Raw genomic sequence first — 23,580 nt, 5'->3', positions numbered from 1 at the left:
TGGACTGAGCAGTGGATTGGGGGTGGGGGAGGATCCACCTAAAGGGGAGGGGGCCGGCCAGCCATTTGTCACGTTTCCTTGTCCTCATTTTCCATCCAACTCTGAGCTGTCCATTTGAACTTGAGAATATGGTGCTAGAGAATTTGGATAGGACACAAGGAACGGCTTCTTGATTTCTCCGCTTGAACTTTTGTCTTCCTTGATCTGAAAATGTGATGATGGTGGTTAGTTTAAAAACATTGCATTTGGGGTAATTGTCAGAGCTGTCAGTTTTAAGCCTCTGCTCATAAGTATTTGATTTTGGCTTTTAAACGGTTCATGAGGGTACATCTTCTGGGAATGAAGAGGGGGTGTCGCAAATGAAGTGCTGAAGCAGGAACCTGTATTCCACTGCTAAGAAAATCAAATGGGGGGAATAGTTCCTGGTCCGGGTTTGACAGAAATGAAACTGGGCAGTCCTCCTTCAAGAGGGGCTGACTGATATTGTTAATTTTCATTTAGATAGGAAAATTGCTGGCACCCAACAGCAAGTGTCCTTTATACATTGCTCCCAATAATTTATGCTTTTTATTCAGCCAAGTCTAAGGTATATGTTCTGGAGTCATAGCATGTGTGTTCAAAGTTAGCTTGTAGAATGTCAGTTTCCAGTGTGCTTAATGATGCCCCTGTGACAGATATTATTTTGGTTTTGAGGAGGTGGGTATGCTACCCGATGGCCCATCAGACACATATATAAAAAACAAACCAAAAACCAAAAAATGTTTATCTAATAGTGAAAGTAAATATACAGTCCATCTTCAAAACTTAGAGTTCAATTCAGAAGAGGGTTAAAGTAGAAAGAACTTAGCTATTTTGGGCTTTAGAAAAACCTACCTTACTGCTTGTTTTTCAGAATAATGTTCTTTTTCCTTGTAACTTCACAGTCTGTCTCTCAGCCTCCTTGTTTCTACTCTACCGCTTAGGTGAACCTTGCCCGCTGTCCCCTCCTAGTCTGAGTGCCCCTACATTTTACATTGCACTTTCTGGTTCTTCTCTCGGTCCAGGTCTTCAGAGTGTCTGAAAGATCAGGGACCACTCTCTCCTGGTTCAGTTTTCTAGTCACAGAGCCTTCAGGTTTTAGCCTTGTTTTTGCTGCACACATTGCCTTCTAACCTAGTGGGAGCCATTTTCAAGGGCATGGGGGCGGGGATCCTCCACACACTGCTCAGTACCCTGACCTACTGGAGGGGCTGCCGTTTTGTCAGTTGGTCTGTTAGCCCTCCCTTGGCACCAGTGGGCACTGCTGCCCCTCCTCCAGGGCCAGCTGTGCAGAGCCACACTGGAGCTTCGAGAAGCACAGACTGCTTGGGTGTCTGCCTGCAAGGTCACGTCAAGGCTATAATCTGCCTCTGTTTGAGCTCATATGAGGTCCTTGTGGGCCCCCACGTTGGTAACAGAGTATTAATAAGGCACAAATAATGTTTCCTGAGTGAGGGGTCAGGAATGTCTCTCAGTGGAGGGGTTGCCAGGCGGGAGCCCTCCATGGTGGAAATGCCATCACCCAGGAGCCTACCATTGTGGTCTCCCTCCAGCACTGACTTGCCGTGTGACTTTGGACAAGCCCTCTCACTTCGCGGGCCTGCTCATCTGTACAGTGAAGGATTTGCACGAGCTGACCCTGGATCTCCCTTTCAGCTCCCACATTTGGTGATTCACCGAGCTCAGACTGCCTGTATCAAGTGCACTTCGCCCAACCAGTGCATAAAAACTGTTTTCTCTCAGACTTCCTTGAAACACTCCCCCCCCCCATTCTGTTTTCTCCTCTCCTACATCCCTGAATGTGCCTTTCAGTCCTTACACTTGACCCATTCTTTGCCCCCCCCCATTCTGTTTCTTGTCCCTTCTCTGCTTTTCCACCCCCCACCACCTTCACTATGAGGGCACATGCCTTCCTGCTGATGACCTGACTTTCTCTTTGACCTTCTTCCTTCAGCAGCAGTGGGCTTCCTTCCCTTCATTCTAGGTGGGCTCCTTTTGAGCAGGTAAAGGGACAGATCCACAAGTCCTGCACCTGGCCCAGTTGAGGGGCGTGCGGGAACAGTCAGCAGATGGCTTTACGGCAGATAAGGGTGAAGGAGAAGTCAGACTGCCTGCCCTACACAGTTGGGCAGAATGTGATCATATTTTTTAAAAAAAAGTTTTCTTTTTAACATTTATTTATTTTTGAGAAACAGAGCGTGAAAAGGGAGGGGCAGAGAGAGAGGGAGACACAGAATCTGAGGCAGGCTCCAGGCTCTGAGCTGTCAGCACAGAGCCTGATGTGGGGCTCGAACACACAAACCATGAGATTGTGACCTGAGCCGAAGTCGGAGGCTTAACCGACTAAGCCACCCAGGTGCCCCAGAATGTAATTGTATTTTAATGTAGGGTTTGTGTTGCAGTCAGTAAGGCTAAAAAGCAGGGGGATTTAATGAGCAAACCCCAAGGAATGAAAGTAATCAAGAGGTGACAGGGCTGTGATCAGAATTGTCACACCCCAAACTCCACTGCTTTTATAGCCTGAGAAAAATATTAACTGCCCTTGCAAATAACCACCCATGGTTACTGACCTCTATAGAATTCCCACTGGCCTGCCCTTCCCTCAGAAAGCAAGTGGGAGTAATACAGGTGAGGAAATCAGGGGTTTTTTCTGCCTGCTGGTCACACATTCTGCATTGCTTCAGAAAAGCACGCTTCATGGACACAGAGTTTTGCAAAGAGGGAGAGCTAGCTTAATGTGACTTGGTTGGTTCCTGTGGCCTGCTCCTTCAAGGAAATCGCAGCTTCTTAAAGGAGTATTGAGGCCAAAAAGAAATGTTTAGGGCACCGGACTTTTCAGGTGAAACCTTGCAGAGGCAAGCCCTTGAAGTTAATGGGTGCACGGCTGCCCACACACCTTCCTCCCATCTCTCTGAGTTTCTACAAGCCTGTTCCTGGGACATGCCCTTCAGTGCGCTTCTTGGGTCTGTCTGAAACTGTACAGCCCAGGGTGGAAGATGTAGCTGCGTAGTCCAAGTTAAAAAGGGAGATGACAAGTCAGCAGCAGAAAATAATATTATTGCCATCCAACAGAGCCTCCCATTGAGAATGGCACAACGGGAACTTTGTAAGGGGCCCTCCGTGCAGGAAAGACAGAATGCCCTTTGCCCTTTCCACCCAGTGGTGTGTGGGCGGAGCCTCCAGACAGGCACTGCGCACCGGGTGGAGACCAGCCGAGGGGTCACAGAGGTGGCAGGGCTGCTTCTTGGGGAAAATGCTGCTGGATTCCTGGGAGCGTTAACGATCATCAGAGTCAAGAGCCCAGCATCTTAATCAGGAAGAAGCATATAGGAATGGTTGCCTCCATTTTATAGAGGGCAAGTCGGAGGCCAGAGAGAAGGGCATGACTTGCCGACGCTTATCCTGTGCATTGGTGTTTGTGGTGGGTGTGGAAAACACACTTGCAGGGCTGACTCCCCCACCTGCTAGCTGTGTGTCCGACTTTAAGCCTCAGTGGCTTCATCTGCAGAATGGGAAAAGTTGTTTCATGGATGGACTTGGAGACACGAGGACGGTGCCTGGCCCATAGTTAACACTCAGATGTGGCTAAGTAACTGTCATTCCGTCCGTATTAGGTGCCAGCAACCTCTCATCTCTGTAGAGACCCCTTCTCGATCTCTACTTTTGTAGAGAGCCAGAGAGAAAAGAGACTGAAGCTGCAGGAGGGAACAGGGCTTCCCCAGAGCATGGCCGGCAGGTTGTGGACCCTGGTGTCACCTGCATGCATTGGAAGCATTCAGCCTCCTGATCCCCACCCAACATATCTAAGCAGAGAGCGTGGTGGTGGCACCTGTGAACCTGTGTTTGAATCTGGTGATTGTCACGTGCCCTTGAGCTGTTCGAAAGTATGGATGTCAGGGGTCCACGCCAGATTTCTGGATTCCAGATGTCTGATGACCAGGACCCACACTGCAGAGAAGACTGCCTGACTGTTGTTTCTGTTCACTTGAACTTGAGACTTTCCCTGGAGGGGGGAGCCCCCGCACAACACTGCAGCAGAGAGCAGGACGGGACTTGAGCACAGAGAAGGGGAGGACAGACTGCTGCTTCAGGCCTGGAAGAGGCCTCTGAGCTCTGCACCTGTCACTATCTAGACGGGGCTCCGTGGAGGTGCCAGGGGCAGCTATCTCCAGGCATCCCCACCCTCATCTCCCGTTGTCCTGCCTCTCTTCTGGCGCCCAACCCCAGAGACAGCCAAAGTCACGGTTATTCTGGCTTGAACCCACAAAGTCACCCTGTGCTGCACTGAGTGAATTTTGTCTGTCTCTCATCTCTTGTATCCATTCTGTTACTACCACTGATTCACACCTTTGCTGTTTGCGCTGGACGTTTGCCCCCGCCTTCTGAGGAGTCCCTGCGCCTCTGGGATCCCATCTCTGCAGCATGCGCATCTTCTTGCAGCCCTCAGCGGCCCAGAGGATGCAGCTCAAGCAGCAGAGTGCTCCATGCCTAACCCAGTCCTGCTGTCCCAGTCTGAACCCAGATATTGTCACCTTAGCCAAGGGACACCCTTACCTTCTTTTCTTTGCCTCCGGGAATCGTTACTACCCTTCAACACCCAGCTAGGTGTCACCTTTGTCCCAGAGTTCCCCTTCTCAGACCCCTTCCCTGCAGTCTTTCGCTGCTTCTTTGTGCCTCAGCAAACATGGGCTTTTTATCCCAGGGCCCTTAGGACATCCTTCCTGTGTTACATTATGATCAGGGCTCCTGCCTCTTTCATTTCGGTATTCCCCACTCCCCAGCCGTGGCTCACCCCTCAGGCGTTTCATTGATGCTTCCAGTTGAATGAATGAATGAATGAATGAATGAGTGAGTGAATGGAGTCACTAAGGACACTTGGTTTCCTGCTTCCTCTGAGGCTGAGGCCAGAGGACTGAGAACCTGGGGCTGGGTGAATATGTCCGGTGTCCATCCACTGTGGTCACCTTGACCGACGGAGCCGCCTCCTCAGCGGTGCCCCTGCGTCTGCTACTCCAGCCCCTCAGTCAGCTGGGAGAGGGAGGTAGGAGAGGAGAAATCGGGGCCCATGTGGTCGGGGTGGCTCCCCCTCCCCCTCTGCCTGGATTGTTCTTTCAGGAGGAGGTGGGGTCGCATTTCAGGCGGTCATCTTGTGAGAGGACTTGGCTTCAGCGCACAGGGTCAGGTCTGCTTGAGAAATACCCCTTGAGCCCTGTGGCAGATGCAGTGGTCACTCCCTGACACCCCTGGACATGGCCCAGCTTCTTTGGGGGGGTCTCGCCCGTGAGGCAGTGAGGCCTGCCATGAAGGCGAGGTGGCTTCCCATGGCCCCACAAGCTGGGCTTTCCTCAGGAGACATGGCTCCAAGTGTCACTGTGGTACATCCACCGCTTGTCATTTTTTCATCCATGTGGCATTTGGGTTTGCTCCCTGCTTCTGATGAGTATACATGTGTGAACACACACACACCATAATGTGAATTGTCTGTAATTGATACCTTGATTATTCCCTTTGCATCATTCATTTGACTCGGGTTAGAAAGTGTTTACAGAAAAGGCCGACCACATCAGACTGAAGTTTCAAAGTCCAGGACCAGAGTCATGGCCACAGAATCGGCCCGTGGCCTGGCGATTAGAAAGCCACGTTAGCTGAGGGGCTGTCGGTGCAGGCTCTCCCTGTCTGCAACTTGTATCTCACCGGGTCCAACGTGGGCAAGGTTGCATGTGTTGCCTAAGGATGTGAGTGCCTTGGCCAGCTGACCCCGTGGGCCTGGGCCTGCCCAGGTGGCGGCCTGCGGATTGCAGCCACGAATGGCCCGATTGGAAGACTCCGTCTACTCCCTGTAGTATTTTGGGCTGATCACCTAATACCTGCTGCAGAGCAGAATTGGGGGAGGGAGTGAGACTGATGAAGCATCCCAAGAAATCGCACAGCTCTTCCTTGAAGGCCTGCACACTCATTTTGGCTAAATGCCTTTCTTGTGAAGGAGGTCGTTGGGTTGGGCTCCACCAGCCAGCCTGTTGGCCCTGTGAGGTTTAGGATAAGGCCCCTCCAGGAGCAGGGATGTTCCTGTTTGGGTGCCTAAGTCCCATGTCGTGGACATTGCGGCAGCTATCTTAATCTCCTCGGGAGTGCTTGCTCGCTTCTGGTTCTCAGAGCTGACAGGTACGACTTCCGAAATCACCCCCGGCCACACGGGTTGGGCCTTCACCTCTTGAGAAAGCACCTGTATCCTCCCTGACTCGGTTCTGCCTCTGCCTATGGGTGCTGCACACAGAGCTCGGTGAGTCTCAGTCCTCAGATGCTCCCAGAGCCAATTCTCTGCCTTCCCCTGGAGCGAGATGTGTAGACTTTTGGGAGCTTCCTATTGATCCTGTTGCCCACAATGACAGCTTGAGCCAGACAGGGTAGCGAGGGAAGTGGGAATGTTGAAGGTCTTCCCAGTCTTCAGATGTGAGGGACAGGCTTCAGGGGTCAGCATCCAGCAGGCTCAGGGCTCCATGTAGCTGAATAACAGACACAGGCTCAGGGCTCCATGTGGTATCAACGACACAGGTACGCCCAAGGGCACACTTGTTCTGTGTCCTGGCTCGGTGCACTGGGCAGAGACTTCTGGAGCATACAGCTCATGCCCTAACCATTTGTTTACGGCCCCTAGCATCTGTGGAAGCTGCCTCTGCTGGCTGCTGGTAAAGAGCTGAACGAGTCTGGACCGAAATCTGGACCAAGTTGCTCCTTCTACCTTGATGGCTTAACATTGTTCTGGGATGACTCTTTTCATGTGAAATCCTGCATGGACAGCCTTCCCTCCTCCCTTCTCCCTCCTCCCACCCCCCACCACCTGGCAGACAAGGCTGTTGAGGGCAGAGCTGCTCTGGCTGGAATGGTGGGCCGTGGGAGAGCCCAGGTCCCAGCTCCTCGTTCTTACTGTGCTCCTCATCTTGGCAGCCCCTCTGCCTCTGGGGAATCCTAGGGCTTAGGGGAGCCCAGGCAGGAAAGCACCCCATTCCATCCCTGCCTTCTCCATTGCTCCCACGTTAAGTTGTCTGGGGGAAAAGATATTTAGTAAGAAGGGATGTACCCACTTCGTCATTTAAGAAAACTAACCACACTGTAAGTTTTGAGTGGTTTTGTGTAACACACCTCCTTCTGTTCAAGACAGGAACTGGGACAGAGTACCCATGTCATTTTTCCCTTTCTAGGTTTGCACTGGTTTGCTTTGCTTTTCATGAGAGCCAGTAATAGGCTCTCATGTAATAGTGTTGACCAGTAATAGGTCAACACTCTGTCCCTGTTTGAAAAGTTAATGATACGCCGTGTTTGAAAAGGAACAATGACTGTCTTAGGGAGTGGTTGGCCAATGTGTCTGCGTTTTCCTACCTACCATTCATATTTCTGGCCACAGATCACTCCTTGACTTCTTTCCCCCTTTTCCTCTTTGAGAGGACCTCCCTATTTCTTCTTGGAAAATGATTATTTCTTTCTTTGGTTTTTGAGGGCTCTGCCTCTGACTTTCTGTTCTTGATGGGTGAAGCCATTTACCCAGATGTCTTGCTTTTAGTCCCTCTTAAGTGCCACGGTAATGATAAAGGGGAATCACAGTGAGTAGAAATTAGAGTTCTTTCTGGTTAACCCACTTGGGAGGCAGCTTTCTTTGAATGTGACTAAATGTTCCCCTAATGATAGAGAGGAAGTGGTGGGGGGTTGGGTCTCTGTGGCTGAGGTTGCCTACACAGGGAAGGGAATTTTGTTGCAGGGATCCAGGGCAGTCGTTACTAACCTCGATTGCACCCTAGAATACCCCGGGGGAATTTTCACAAACTACAGAGACCAGAATGTCTGACTTAATTTTTCTAGGTGGCTTGGGCATTAGTAGTTTTTGAGGTGACCGCTAAGGTCAAGAGCTATGGATGGATCTGGGTGCTTGTTCCAACAGTTGGTTTTCGGCCGAAACCGAATGAACGTCTGCCAAAGTTTTCTAAAAGCTGGAGGTGCCCTCTGCACTCTCTTCTCTGCTGCATCCTGTCCTCTTTTTTTTTTTTTTTTTAAGTTTATTTATTTTGAGAGAGAGAGAACATGCATGAGCGTGGAGGAGGGCAGAAAGAGAGGAGAGAGAATCCCAGGCAGGCTCTGCACGGCAGATGTGAGGCGCCATCTCAAACCTCGAGATCGTGACCTGAGCCAAGACCAAGAGTCAGATGCTCAACCGACTGAGCCACCCAGGCGCCCCTGTGTCCTGTCCTCTTAGTGAAGGGAGGGGGTGGAGGATTGCACTGTCATGACCTGGGGTGGGTGGGTTCTGTAGCCAAGCGCCCTCCAGAAGCTTATGAAACAGGGTTGTACTCAGCTCGTGTCACCAGGAAGGGCCTCCTCCTTCAGTTGTTGTCCTTGGGGTCCTGGAAGGATTGTACTTGGCTAATGCCCTAATAGGGTACCGGTTAGGACTTGGAGGAAGTGGGGTGGGAGGTGATGAGCAGGAATAAGGCCAAGGGGTGGATGGGAGGGAGTACCGAAGGCAGAGTGAAGCTCAGATGTTGACTGGTGTTGTGTCCCCAGCCCTGTGGGCCACCTGCTGTGCTGGTTTTCCTTGAGAAAACCCTACTGTCTTTAGGTCGAATCAATCGTGTTTATGACCTAATCTCCCTCTAATGATAGGTCAGAACTGGAATCCTTCCTTGTGGGGAGCCTGGGAGGGAAAAATCAAAAGAACCTGATAATAACATAGAATCATAGACTCTTAAGGCAACCATTCAGATTTTCTGTCCCAGCCTCTGTCTCCCAGCTGGAGGAAATTTATTACGGGGCCTTGCTTCAGAGGACAGCCCAACAGGGCAGGGGTGGGCAGCTCCAAGGAGCCTGAGATCTCCGTTTAGTTTCCCTTTCTAGCACTTGTTGCTTGCATGGGATCATGGGATCCTTTAGTTCTAGACGACAGTTTCCACTTCTGTAACGCGGGGACAGTGCAGCCCTGTTTTGTGTGGTTTTGTGCAAAGTAAGGGAGGTTGTCTGCGGCATACTATTAAGAAATGGTTATGGAACACTTTTGGCATATGTGTGACTCAATTGATCTATCTACCTACCTACCTATTTTCTGTCTGTCAGTCTGATTGATCTCTGTACCTGTCTTTCTGTCTCTTGTTTATCTCATCTCTCATTTCTATATGTGATTTGTCATCATCTGTCTAGTGTGTGTATCTAGCTATCTACACTCCTCTCTAGCATCTAGAGAAATCTGTTACTTGTCTAATCCATCATGCAATCTAATATCTACCAACCTGTCCATTGGTCAGTCTGTCTGTTCATCTGTTCAACTGTCCTGTTCCAAGGGTGCAGCCACATGCCCGCTGATTCCAGGTGGGTTATCTCCCTTTGCTGCCACTTGGTGAGTTCAAGACTTGTTTTATCTTCGAGCCCCAGAAATGGAGTTAGTGTTCTGAACAGAGCAGGAAAAACAACGGTATGTATGTGTGTATCTAGAGGGAGCCCTCTAAAATGCCTTCTTACACACAAATTTAAAATTTTACTTTTGATGTCCCTCCTCTTCAAGTGATAGCTGGAGAATTTGGGGCTTAAATTTCTTGACAACACACTCCGCCCCACAGATGCAAAATGATGTCACCAGGAAATAGCCCGTCAAGTCAATAGCTCTTGCTAGATTTGAATTTTCAGCCAAAACAGGAATTCAGACAAGGCCGACTTTGTCATCAATTGTTCCTATTGCTGTTTCTTGCAGTGGATTGATTACCATCTCTGCAAGGAGGTTTGCATTCCTTCCTGTACCTGCTCAGATCTCTCCCTTCCCGCAGCTCACCGAGCTCCCCGGCACAGCCTGGAATCATGCTTCTGGCTGCAGTGGTGACAAATACCTCCCCAGAGGGTGTTTCACCTAAGGAGGGATTTAGTCATCTGGGACGCAACACTCACAGAGCGTGGTGAGAGAGTTTGGGCAGAATGCTGAGCTCTCTCCTCTCTGGGCAGGTGTGTGTGGTGAGTGACCCGTTGGTGACATCAAGTGAAAGGACCATGTCAGACCCCTCAGAGATGAAAGTGCTGGTCCCTGATCCCTTTACTGGGCAGTCCTGGCAGAGACAGTTAGCTGCTTTTTCTTGGACTTGGACAACTCCTGCTTCTTCCGTTCAGCTGGGAGTCTTTCTTCCCACTTATTTATTAACTTGCCTTGAGTCATTAGCTACAAAATCATGGGGGACAAAAAGCAGAACAGATCCATAGGGGAGGCAAGAAGAGAATTCAGTTAGAAAGCTATGCCCTAGGGGGTTGACAGATATTTGGGGGACATTCTATGCCCAGTGGCGGGGTGTGGACTTAGTATTTGGGAAGAAATATAATTTTTGCTTTAGAATTTTAATGCGAACCTGACTGTGTCTCAGCCCAAGCCCAGGAGTGGTGGTGTGTTTTCAGTGTCATTTTACACAATTTGATGGGGGGCTTCAGCCCTCTCAGTGGGATGAGCATGGCAGTTTCTGTGCAGATGAATGCACTTTTGAGAGCAAGAGGAGGTGCTCCTGATCCATGCCCGGGGGCAGCAGGGTCAAGGGCCGTCTCAGGTGAACCCGGATGAACATCGCTCTTCCTCTGAGGGGCTCGTGTGGACTTCTCTTGTCCTTGGACGAGCTCTGGGAGTGAATGACCTGGCGGCTTCCCTCTGGATGCTGCCACTGACCTGTAAGGACTCCCAGGGCGGGGCTGTATGGCTGTCTTTTAAAAGAATGTGGGGGAACCGGGAGGTAATTGGTATTACTCTTGGGGCATCGGTACTGTGTCAGCCCTGGGCACACCATTTCTGGTCCTTGTGTCAGCCCTGAGGATATGGGGGGCATATGCTCATGCCCTTGGTGAGGAGACAGGAAGCCCAGAGAAGGCAGGTGACTCACATAAAGCTGTGGAGCTTGCAATTGTAAGGGCTGGGGTCCATTGGGCTGCTGGTACTTGGGGATCACAGAAGAAAGGGGTGTTCTTTGCTTTGTAACAGTTAAAAAGTGTGCTCGTGAATACTGCCTTGTACTGGGTACTTCCCAAGTACCCCTGGCACAGCCCCCACCCAAGGTTTGAGGTCAGGCATTGGGCTGATAGCCATCCCCAGGAAACAGAACGATTTTGGTGTTCCAGCTTTATATTCTCTATCGTTGGATACATTTAAAATCATTTGATTTAAAAGCATTTTTTCTGGGGGCGCCTGGATGGCTCAGTCAGTGGAGCATCCGACTTCAGCTCAGGTCATAATCTCCCTGTCCGTGGGTTTGAGCCTCGTATTGGGCTCCGTGCTGACAGCTCAGAGCCTGGAGCCTGCTTTGGATTCTGTGTCTCTGCTCTCTCTGCCCCTCCCCTGCTAACGGTCTGTCTCTCTCACTCTCAAAAATAAATAAACATTAAAGTTGAAAAGCATTTTTTCTGTAACATAAAGAAGGGAAATGATCAGATAGTGACCATCTCTCACTAAGCAGGAGGCTGTGTCCAGGGAGGGGACAATGCTCACCAAGAGGGTGGCAGGGGAGCATCTGGCCATCCAGCAGGAGCACTGGATTGATGACCTAGATTTCCCCCGTGTTCCAGGGTGTGTTTGGAGAACAATCGAGAGGAGTAACCAATGCCATGCGTTCATCCGCTGAACTTGATCCTGCTTCTGGGAGGCCCAGAAGCGCTTTTCCATGCTGGACCAGATTGTGCTGAGTCCCGTCATGCGAGCTGCTCCAAAGGCTGTCTTGCCCTCGCCTGGGCCTCGTCTTTCCTCATTTCTCTGCCTCACTTTGGCACGGCCCTCCACAAGGTTTAGCGAGCGGGCTGTGTTCTTCGCACGTCCGATCGGGAAACACCTTGGGCAGATGGCCTTGTGTGAGGAGCAGCAGAGACAGAGGACAATCAGACCGTTGTTCGGAGCTGGGATCGCCACTCCGCACATTGTTGTTTCCTTTATGGAGATAATCCAGGGAGAAGCATGAGGTGTAATGGAAAGAATTTGAGGCCTGAGCTTCTTGACGATACATCTTCACGGAGCTAGGAATCAGGAGACCTTCGTGCTGGTTTTGACCCTGCTGCTTATTCATTAGCTCAGGCAGGTTGTCCCTTATTTCTGTCTTGTTTTTGTCAGTTGCCTAAAGGGCCGAGATCGGACTTTCTTGCCTATTAGGCTTGCAGTGAAGATTCAGTGGCTTGGCACATGTGACAGGGTGTGGGCAGGTTATGTGTGAGGGCAGAGTGGGCCCCCAGCCCAGTTTTGTTCCTGACAGTGAAAACTTTTTTTTCCTTAACATTTATTCATTTTTGAGAGACAGAGAGAGACAGAGTGAGAGTGGGGGAGGGGCAGAGAGAGGGAGACACAGAATCTGAAACAAGCTCCAGGCCCTGAGCTGTCAGCACAGAGCCCAACGTGGGGCTTGAACCCACGCACCATGAAGGTCATGACACTTAACTGACTGAGCCACCCAGGCACCCTGACAGTTACAGCATTTTATTTGAATGCCTGGATCCTGTGCTCGCTTCGGCAGCACATATACTAGAATGCCTGGATCCTGAGGTATTGGAAGGGGATACATTCGTTTTGTAGTGATTGCCTTCTCTTCTCTCTCTTCTCGTTCACGGAGATTCAATCAAAATGGTCATCGTAGCTCCACAGTGATATTTTTTTGGACATTACGGTAGCACATTCTTCCCACCACCTAGATGTCTTTTCTGGCTGAAAGCAGTTGGCTCTGTTGTTGAAGACCTCTCCCCTGGCCCCAGGAGAATATCATTTCTTCTTTTTTGAAAAAAAAATTTTTTTAATGTTTTATTTATTTCTGAGAGAGAGAGAAGAGAGACAACGTGAGCAGGGGAGGGTCAGAGAGAGAGGAAAACACAGAATCCGAAACAGGCTCCAGGCTCCAAGCTGTCAGCACAGAGCCTGACATGGAGCTCGAACCCACGAACCGTGAGATCATGACCCGAGCTGAAGTCAGACGCTTAACCGACTGAGCCACCCAGGCGCTTCGACATCGTTTCTATCTTACTTTGGAAAAGGAGGATTTGCTTTGCTGAATTTTATATCCTGCTTAGTGGGAGATTTAAGACCCATCGTTTTCTCCCCTGTATTCTAGAAACTGATACATGTGTTTACTGGAAAAAGGTACTTTTCAATGATTGGTTCAAAGGGCAGGTTAACATTTTAACACTTCGTTGCTGGGGGATGGGACGCTGGGGGATGGGACGGTAGTCCCAACACCTGATCCCAAGCTCCAGGTGAGGTCTCTGCCTGAGAGATTGTTTTTTTTTAATGTTTTATTGTTACTATTTATTTTTGAGAGACTGAGAGCAGGGGAGGTCCAGAGAGAGAGGAAGATACAGAATCTGAAGCAGGTTCCAGGCTCTCAGCTGTCAGCACAGAGCCTGATGCGGGGCTCGAACTCGTGAACCGCGAGATCATGACCTGAGCCGAAGTTGGACGCCTCACTGATTGAGCCACCCAGGTGCCCCTTAGAGATTGTTTATTGCTATCTCTTCCATTTTGCCACAGGGAAACCAAAGCCCAGGAGGTGGTGTGACCTTGTGGGCAGGACTGAGATGACTCCTGTGACCTCTCTCCCACGGTGCATGTTCTATCTGTACTGGTGTGTCTTGTGTGCATTTTAGTTCATCACCGGCAGCGTGTGCTGGTGGAAGTTCACCCAGCCTTCTGACGAAGAGAAGCTTTTCTGCTGTGCAAAGCACATCTCTAGGAAAAAACTTACTTTCCAGAGACTAAGTGAAGAAGGTGTTATCATTCCTGTTCTTGGCGAGCTGTAGGTTTTCATTAAATCACAAGGTCTCATTGTAAAAGACAGACTGGAAAAGCTGATAGTAAAAAAGAAATAGATTCTCTCTCTGTAGGGGGATGGGAAGTTCTTATTCAGCTGTCTTTCTGCTGCCTTTGGCTTGAGGGAATAGGCATATGACTTTTCTGTCTTAGTTCGGAGAGTCAGATGATCCCAAAAACATGTTCTGTGCCACATTTCTGTTTCTGTGACATAAATCCCTTATTTCCATTGTCTCCTTGCCAGTGAAAGGTGGTCTCTAGCAGCTGAGGGGTTTTCCACCCACTATTGTGCCAGAAAATGTTATTTTCCTGATTGTCTTCCCTCTTCGTGGATTGGCTGGACTCTTGCTTTCTTGCATTCTCTTTGTACTGAAGGCAATTTGAAAAAAAAAAAAAAATCTGCCTGTCTGTTCTGCTTCTCCTTAGGAAAAAAGATGCTGAGTAAGTCTCATTAGTTCAAGCTTGCTTTATTCATTCATTCATTCATTCATTCATTATTCATGTATGTATGCATCTGTTGGTTTACACAAACTATGTTGATTCATTAAAAATAAAAAAATAAAAAACTTAGATGCCATAAAACTTAATCTTTTAAAGTGTACAATTCAGTGGTTCTCAGTGTGTTCGTAGAATTGTGGAGCCATCACTACCTTCTGGTATCAGAACATCCTCACCTCCCCAGAGAAGGAACCACATACCAGCGAGCAGCTGTGCCCCACTCCCAGCTCATGCCAAATACTCATCTACTCTGTTTCTATGGAGTTGGACATTTCGTATAAATGGGATCACGTACTATGTGGCCTTTTGCATCTGGTTTCTTTCGTCTAGCGTAATGTATTCAAGGCTCACGCATGCTGTAGCATGAATCAGCACGTCATTCTCCTTCATGGCTGAATAATAGTACGTTGTATGGATATACTACGTTTTGCTTATCCATTGGCCAGTTGATGGCATTTGGGTTGTTTCTACTCTGCGGCTATTGCGAATGAATAATGTTCCTTGGCGGACAAGTTTTTGTGCACACATATGTTTTCATTTGTCTTGGGTGTATATCCGGCAGATGGATTGCTGGGGTTTATGCTAATTCTATCTTTAACTTTCAGACGACCTGCCAAACTGCTACAGCGGCACCATTTTCCTTTCCCAGCAGCAGTGCAGGAAGGCTCCGGTTTCTCCAAACCCTTGCCAACACTCACTCTTGTCCATTGTTTTGATCATAGCCATCGGGGCGCGGAGTGAGGTGGTATGTCATTATGGTTTGACTATAGGCTTTTTTTTAAGGCCGGTCTGCTTGCTCACTGACTCTTAGGCACACTTACCGTGATCTGTGATGTGAGGACTTGGTTTTGAGTGTTTCCCTAGCCGCACATAGGGGCATCTGATGTGACAAGTAGGTGAATGCTCACTGAGATAGGACAGGGTGACTGAAATCAGCTGTACCCCAGAAAAGCAGCCCTCCCACCCAACGGGCTCTGATGCTCCCTCTCACTTGGGGTTCACTGTCATGACTGGCTGCAGTGATTACCTCTGCCCCCTCCCTATTTGCTCTTATCTTCCCATCTGGCCCAGAGTGAGTCCTGTTTTGCTGCCTTTGTGACTTTCCTTCCTTCTTTATGGAGAGGTGGGCAGGTAAATTGCCCTGTGCCAGGGAGGGAACTTAAACAAGCTGTTCAGCCTGCCAGGCCCTGGGGAACTCCTGGCTGAGTCCTAGAAATCTCCTGGGCCAGCCCATTCCTGCCTCAGATGGGCACAGGCCAGATTAAGCAGATATTTGCCTTCTACATTTACAGTCACAGAGCCCTTTCCACACAGAAGCTCTCTCTGGGGAGCCTCCTTTCACAGTCTGTAAGACAGGGTGGGAAATGCCAACCCCACTCCCCATGAGGAACTTGCAGAATAGAGAGGTTAAGTGACTTGCCCAAGGCCACCCAACTAATACCAGGCCAAATGCAGACTCATGTCCTGGACATCTGGTGGTATGTGGCTCAGCCTCTGTCGTCGGTCGAGGGGACATCAGGTGTGTGAACGTGGTTTCAGTACGCTGGCTGGATTTGGGGCGGCTCCGTCCTTACTTTCTGGAGGTTTCTGACATAACATCCATGAGCACCTGCTTGATCTGAGAACTGACAGTGTGGTGCTAGACGGCAGAGGCCGCCTTGATGTGGGCTGGCAGGGAGTGATAACGAGAAGAATGTGGTTAATTTCTCAGCGCCATCACAGCTATTGCTTTGTTCAAGCAAAGTTAATGAACACTGTGGTTTCCACTGCTGAGAAAACCCTGTTCATTCATGCGTGCAGCCGATGTATATTCTACTGCATGTAGGTACTGGTCTCTGCATTCAACCTATGCATTCAACCTATGCATTCAACCTACAGGCTATGGGGGAGACGAGCAATTAAAAGCTTTCCATAGAACATAGTAATTCCTACACTAAGGTTCAAGGGCAGCTGAGAAGACATCTTTAAAGTCTGCCTGAGAGGGTCGGGGGTTGGGGAGACTTCCACTGTGGCTTGAAGGCAGGCCGGGATTTTTGCTCTGGAGTCCGATTGTGGGGTGGCAGCAGGGGGAGGCGTCCAGCCAAAAGAGGGGCATGCATGAATGGGTGGACACGTGGGAGCTGGTATGTAAGAGTCTGGCATGCTTTAGACGTTACGAGTAAATCAGTATTGCTGGGTATTTGAAAAAAAAGTTTTTGAGCAGGAAGGACATAGGGGGAGTCTAGAAGGAAGGAGAGCAGGGAGGGGAGGCGGGTGGGGAGGGGTGTCATGTGAGACCATGCTGTGGGTGGGGGCAGGAGTGCTGCCACTGATCTCTGAGGTCAGAGGGGAGCCCCTGCCACCTTTTTTTCCCAGTTCCTCTCCAGACTCTTTTCCTTTCCAGTTTACATCAAAACGCAAGTCCTGTCCTAGGCAATGCTGAGGGACTGTGGGTGGTGAAGAGTCGGTTGGTTGAGGGCAGGACCAGGGCATTGATGGGAGACCCTTGTTGTACAAGGGCACCTCTTCAGGAGTTCCAGCCTTAGGGACAGGCATGGCCTGGGGTGTAAAGCAGGGATGGACTCTGGGTTTGGCCACCTGGTGTTGAGTTCTGCCTTCACCGCACACCAGCTGGGCAAGTGTTTTTTATTTCTCTGAGCCACAGTTTTCTTTATCTTCCTTCCTTCCTTTTTAATTTATGTTTTAAAATTTTCCTAAGACATATATAGCTTAAAGTTTACCATTTTGACCATTTTTCCAAAAAATTTATTTCACGTGGTAGAGGGGTGGGGGGCAGAGGGGAAGAGAGAGAATCCCAAGCAGGCTCCAGGTTCAAGCAGGGCTCAATCCCATGATCCTGGGATCATGACCTGAGCTGAAACCAAGAGTCAGACACTCAGCTGACTCAATCACCCAGGCACACCCATGTTGACCATGTTTTAAGTGTATAGTTCAGTGGGATGCTACCATCCTTCCCCAGAACTTTTTTTATCTGCCCAGTCTGAAGCTCTGTACTTGTTAAACACTAACTCCCTGGTCCTCTTCCCCATAGCCCCTGATGACCACTGTGCTACTTTCTGACTCTGAATTTGACGATGAGTTGTTGAATCATACATATTTGCCTTTTTGACTGGCATATTGAACTTAGCATAATGTCTTCAAGGTCAATCCATGTTGTTGTTTGTGTCAGAATTTCCTTCCTTTTAAAGGCTGAATGATACTCCATTGTATGGATATTCCGTATTTTTAAATCTACTCCTCTGTTCATGGTCACTTGGATTGTTGCTGCCTTCTGGCTATTGTGAGCAGTCTTCTCTGAACAAATATCTCTTCCAGTCCTTGCTTTTAATCCTTTGGGACATACACCCCAAAGTGGAATTGCTGAATCACACAGTAATTTTTAGCCACAGTTTTCTGATGTTTCAGGGTTTCAGTGCAGCTTACATTCATTCAGTAGATTATACAAACTACTGAGCACATGTTGGGCACACAATAAATGTTAATTCCATCCTTTCTGAAAGTCCCCTTCCACCCTCCTGAAAAATTTACCCTTTAAAACAAAAGCACTGTTAACTATTTTGATGAAAAATACCTCTTCAAAGTCACCTGGCTGGCTTAGTCGATAGAGCATGTGAAGCTTGATATTGGGGTCGTGAGTTCTAGCCCCATGTTGGGCACAAAGTTTACTTAAAAAATAGGGGCTCCTGGGTGGCTCAGTCCATTAAGCGTCCGACTTCGGCTCAGGTCATGATCTCACGGTTCGTGGATTCGATCCCTGTGTCAGGCTCTGAGGCTGACAGCTCAGAGCCTGGAGCCTGTTTTGGATTCTGTGACTCTCTCTCTCTCTGCGCCTTCCCGCCTCAACCTCTGTCTCTCTCTGTCTCTCAATAATGAATAAATGTTAAGGAAAAAAACAAATAATAATAAACTCAGATACAATAAAATAAAATATTCTTTGCTGTTCTCGTGCAGTTAAAAAAATACTCTTCAGGGATAGTGCCTGTTTCCTTCGAAGTGAAGGGAATGGAACATAATTTAAACTTCTTGAGGCCTCAAGATTAGCTTTTTTTTTTTTTCAAGGTTATTGTTTTGACTCTATGTTGGAGCATTGTGCTGCTTTCAAAGTGTGGGGCTTTTAAGAACTCCCACAGATGGGCTCTAGCTGTTGGGAGGGTTTGTCTCCATTTCATCATTTCCCTGCCTCCTCCCTTCCTGTCCTCTCTTACTTCTCAGTGCTACTAACATACCTGACGTGGTTGCTACCCTCCCTCATTGAAGTTCACGTTTCAAGATGACGGAGATCCCCTCCATAGTATGCAAGTAGGAGGAAGCAGGCACTGAGTGAGACTCTAACTCCCCTTCCCTGAAAGCAGTGTGTTTTTACTGAATGGAAGTCTTTTGGGGCAATGTTATGGAGTTTGAGTGTGGAGCCAGATGGACAGTTTTGGATAGTGGGGCATCATCGTGGCTTGAAAGTTATGCCATGCAGGAGGTGAAAGCCAGAGGAGCGCTCTGCCAGGTCTGAAGGGCAAGTGGACACCTTCCATCCAGATGGTCTTGGAAGACTTCTTAGAAGGGGGCGTGTGAAATGGGCCCAGTTGGGGAAAGAGGTGAATGCATGTGTGAGAGAACACATCTCCCTCCTCTGGAGAGAGTCAGGGGAAGCGCAGATGTAGGAAATCAGTGCTGGATGTTCCTTGGGCTCCCTGGCCACTCTGCTTTGACACTCCTTCACTGCAGCACTAAGGGAAAAGCTGACATCTGACCACCTCCATTCTGATCCCCTCCCCGTCAAGTCCGCATCTACCATTGGAAATATTAGCATTGTCTTCATTCAGTCTGTTTTAGTACCCAGTATCTTAGGTGTATTTCAAAAGCATTTTTGTTCAGTTGTGTAAAGTGTAGAAACTGCTGTCTTCTCTTTGCTTTGACCTTTCATTTTGCCTCAGGTTTGNGGGCTTTTAAGAACTCCCACAGATGGGCTCTAGCTGTTGGGAGGGTTTGTCTCCATTTCATCATTTCCCTGCCTCCTCCCTTCCTGTCCTCTCTTACTTCTCAGTGCTACTAACATACCTGACGTGGTTGCTACCCTCCCTCATTGAAGTTCACGTTTCAAGATGACGGAGATCCCCTCCATAGTATGCAAGTAGGAGGAAGCAGGCACTGAGTGAGACTCTAACTCCCCTTCCCTGAAAGCAGTGTGTTTTTACTGAATGGAAGTCTTTTGGGGCAATGTTATGGAGTTTGAGTGTGGAGCCAGATGGACAGTTTTGGATAGTGGGGCATCATCGTGGCTTGAAAGTTATGCCATGCAGGAGGTGAAAGCCAGAGGAGCGCTCTGCCAGGTCTGAAGGGCAAGTGGACACCTTCCATCCAGATGGTCTTGGAAGACTTCTTAGAAGGGGGCGTGTGAAATGGGCCCAGTTGGGGAAAGAGGTGAATGCATGTGTGAGAGAACACATCTCCCTCCTCTGGAGAGAGTCAGGGGAAGCGCAGATGTAGGAAATCAGTGCTGGATGTTCCTTGGGCTCCCTGGCCACTCTGCTTTGACACTCCTTCACTGCAGCACTAAGGGAAAAGCTGACATCTGACCACCTCCATTCTGATCCCCTCCCCGTCAAGTCTGCATCTACCATTGGAAATATTAGCAGTCTTCATTCAGTCTGTTTTAGTACCCAGTATCTTAGGTGTATTTCAAAAGCATTTTTGTTCAGTTGTGTAAAGTGTAGAAACTGCTGTCTTCTCTTTGCTTTGACCTTTCATTTTGCCTCAGGTTTGTGGGCCATGGAACTTGGGCAGGAGCCCTTATGCCGGCCCAGCACATACTGCAGGGTCTCCCTCCTTGCTGAGTAAGAGGCCAGAATGCCAGTTACTATCTCTATTATATAATGTTATTTGGAAGTCCTAGCCAATGTACTAAGGCAGGAAGAATAAGCAGTAAAAATATTGGAAAGGAAAAAGAAAATGATTGTTATTTGTTAGGCAGTGTTAAATATTCAAAGGAATTAACTGAATACTGGACCTAAGAAGAAAGCTTATTAATATGACCAGTTTAAAAATACCTATTCAAGGGGTGCCTGGGTGGCTTAGTTGGTTAAGCTTCTGATTCTTGGTTTTGGCTCAGGTCATGATCTCATGGTTCGTGGGATTTGTGGGACTGAGCCCCGCATTGGGCTCTGTACTGATCGTGTGGAGCCTACGTAGGATTCTGCCTTTCCTCTCTGTCTCTTCCTCCTTTTTATGCCTGCGTGTGCATGTGTACACTCTCTCTCTGTCAAAATAAATAAATAAACTTAAAAAAATAAAAATATGTATTCAAAACTAACAGCTTTCTCATATGCCAGAAGTAACCAATTGGTAAATAGAATTTAAGAACCCCATTCACAATAGCTATGCAAAATATAAAATAACAGAATAAAGGAATACATTCTTATATATAGGACTTGAGAGACTTTGATTTAAAAAAAGGCTACGTTGATGAATAGAAACAACTAATACTGTAAAGGAGCATATTCTTTAGAGATTAACCTAAATTCAGTGTGATTCCCCTCAAAACCTCAAAGAGTATTTTTGTTTTTTGACACTTGACTGAATGATTCTGAAGTTCAGGTGAAAGAATCAACAAACAGTAAAAGCCAAGAACATATTTTAAGAGAACATAACGAAGAAGGGCAGGAGGCTGGGGTACCTGGGTGGCTCAGTCGGTTAAGTGTCCAACTTTGGCTCACGTCATGATCTCAGTTCGTGAGTTCAAGCCCCGCGTTGGGCTCTGTGCTGACAGCTCAGAGCCTGGAGCCTGTTTTGGATTCTGTTTTGGATTCTGTGTCTCCCTCTCTCTCTGCCCCTCCCCCACTTATGCTCTGTCTCTGTCTCTGTCTCTCTCTCAAAAATAAACATTTTAAAAAAGGGCAGGAAGCCATGCTTAATGGGATATCTAAAACGCCATAAAAATGTCATAATTAAAGTGATAAGGCACTAGTTCTAGAAGAGACATCTGTGTCAATAAGATAGACAATCTATAGGTATTTGGTGTATGAAAAAAGGAACATTTCAAGCTCATGGTGGCACAGTCATAGTATTATGCTGACATAATTAACCATTTGAAAAATAAAGGTTAACTGCTTATATCCTATATCCAAATACCTTTCAGATGGGTTAAGTTTAAACAATAAAGTCAAAAGAGAACCACAAAATATAGATGAAGAGTCCTATACTTTAGATATTTCATCAGAGGTAGAATCAGAAGACAGAAACACTTGACAACATAGAAATGAAAGACCTTATTAGAGCAAAATAGTTAAGAGGAACACCAGAAGCAGGAAATTAGATTTGAAAAATATGAGAAAGAGTTGATGCATTTAAGGTATGGAATCTTAAAGGTGCCTGAGTGGCTCAGTTGGTTAAGCGTCAGACTCTTGATCTCAGCTCAGGTCTTGATTTCAGGCATTGGATCAATGCCCAGCATGGAGCCTATTAAAAAAAAAACAAAACAGAAATAAGTAAAATAAAATATGAAATCTTAACATTAACATTTCAATAAAAAGATGAACACTAATAGAAAAAATAAAGGGTATGAACATGGTATTTACAAAAGAAGAAATAATTCTACCATAAAACTTAGGGAAAAATATTTAACTGAATGAGTGATACACAATACCAATTAAAATAACAATGAGCTAACTTTTTGTTTACTGAATTTTCAAATAGTAAAAGGAATTATAATACCTTGTTAATTAGGTTGTGGTGAAATGGCACTCCTAAGTGGCTGCTAGGTGCTTACATCGACCTGCCCTTTCTGGAGGGGAGTAAAACCATATCTAACAAGGGCTTTGCAAATTTTTAAGCAAGAGATATTCACACCCTGGAGTCTGAATTATGCATTGTTTTCCTCTACAGGTGTTCGCTGTAACATTATGTTTGATGAGAAAAAATTAAAAACAACCTAAATGAGCAAAGTACGTCATTGGTTGAGTAAATGATAGCCATCTCGAGGAAAAGGTAGTCATGTAGTCATTAAAAACTATTGTGGAAAATATTTATGAATATGAACATGTTCACAACCTGTCGATGGAAGAACAGTAGACCATGATCACTATGTCCCAGTTTGACACTCTTTAAGCTTCTCTTTAAAAAGAGCTTTATTGGGGCGCCTGGGTGGCTTAGTTGGTTAAGCGTCCGACTTTCACTTAGGTCATGATCTCACGGTTCGTGGGTTCGAGCCCCGCATCAGGCTCTGTGCTGACTGCCAGCTCAGAGCCTGGAGCCTGTTTCAGAGTCTGTGACTCCCTCTCTCTCTGACCCTCCCCTGCTCACGCTGTCTCTCTCTCTCTCCTAGAAATAAATAAAACATTAAAAAAAAAAAAGAGCTTTATTAAAATTAACACTGTAAAATTAGGATACTACTTTTGTAAAGAATATATAAGTGGGTGTGTGTAAACGGGTAAGATACAAGATTGTGTAGACCTAGGTCAGTATGTATTTTCTTTGGATGATGGAACAACAGAAAATTTGAGGTTTTTCCTAAATTCTCTCTTGGTTTCCAGGTTTTTGGCCTTTAAGTACTTTTGCATTTGAAGGAATTATATAAAAAGAAAAGTTTCCTTGGAATGCTCCTTTGCATCTGGGTTATTATCTCTTGCTCCTGTCGTTCTGGGGGAGGAAGAGAACATAATGTGAGGAAGTGTTTAGATTTTATGTACCGGGGTGCAGGCGGACGTTTCTGAACTTTCAACTACCCACACAGTTATAGGGTTTCACCAATGGCTCCCTGAACAACTGGGCCCCTTATTTGGCTTAAGCCTCATTGTCCAGATACATTGGCTGTTATTCAGAGTCTTATTAATCAACGAGGGGAAAAAGACCTATTGAACGGTTAGCTCTCCGCCCAAGATGGGGAGCGCATGATGGTACAATGACCATGGTTCAGACTCCAGAGATGTTGTGCTGTGTTTTTGAATTCAGTCCAGGTTCCTAGGAGGAAAACACCCGTCAATTATGTTGGCTCTAGATAGATTCCAGTCAACATATGACATCATCAGCTCTTCCTTCCCTGCCCAACTTTCTTTGGAGGAGATGCAAGGAAGACAGTTGTACAGCCTTAGAATAAACAGAAGAGACACCAGGCTCCTCATGCTTTTGTTTCTAGGTTGAGCTCCAGTCCAATTGCCAGTATGTTCTTTTTCAGACACAGTGAGACTCTTGTCACAGCAGCTTTGTACAAGGGTGGATTAGTTGCTCATTAGCGAATTAGAGTCCCGAACATGCGTCACTTCTTATCTGAACTAGGTGCTCTTGTCTTTATT

The 23,580-nt window shown here is 47.5% G+C and overlaps 1 protein-coding gene across 1 annotated transcript in view; it reads left to right on the top strand.

Moving 5' to 3' along the window:
- LOC144244792 (dihydropyrimidinase-related protein 2) overlaps positions 1 to 23,580 on the top strand; it is a 74,630-nt gene that overhangs the window by 5,740 nt on the left and 45,310 nt on the right. The gene's annotated exons all lie outside the window — the stretch shown is intronic.

This window comes from Crocuta crocuta, unplaced genomic scaffold (assembly GCF_008692635.1).
Source record: "Crocuta crocuta isolate KB4526 unplaced genomic scaffold, BGI_CrCroc_1.0 scaffold395, whole genome shotgun sequence".
Classification (NCBI taxonomy): Eukaryota; Metazoa; Chordata; class Mammalia; order Carnivora; family Hyaenidae; genus Crocuta; species Crocuta crocuta.
Note: the sequence above shows the minus strand (reverse complement) of the source record. Positions and strands in the feature narration are given on the sequence as shown.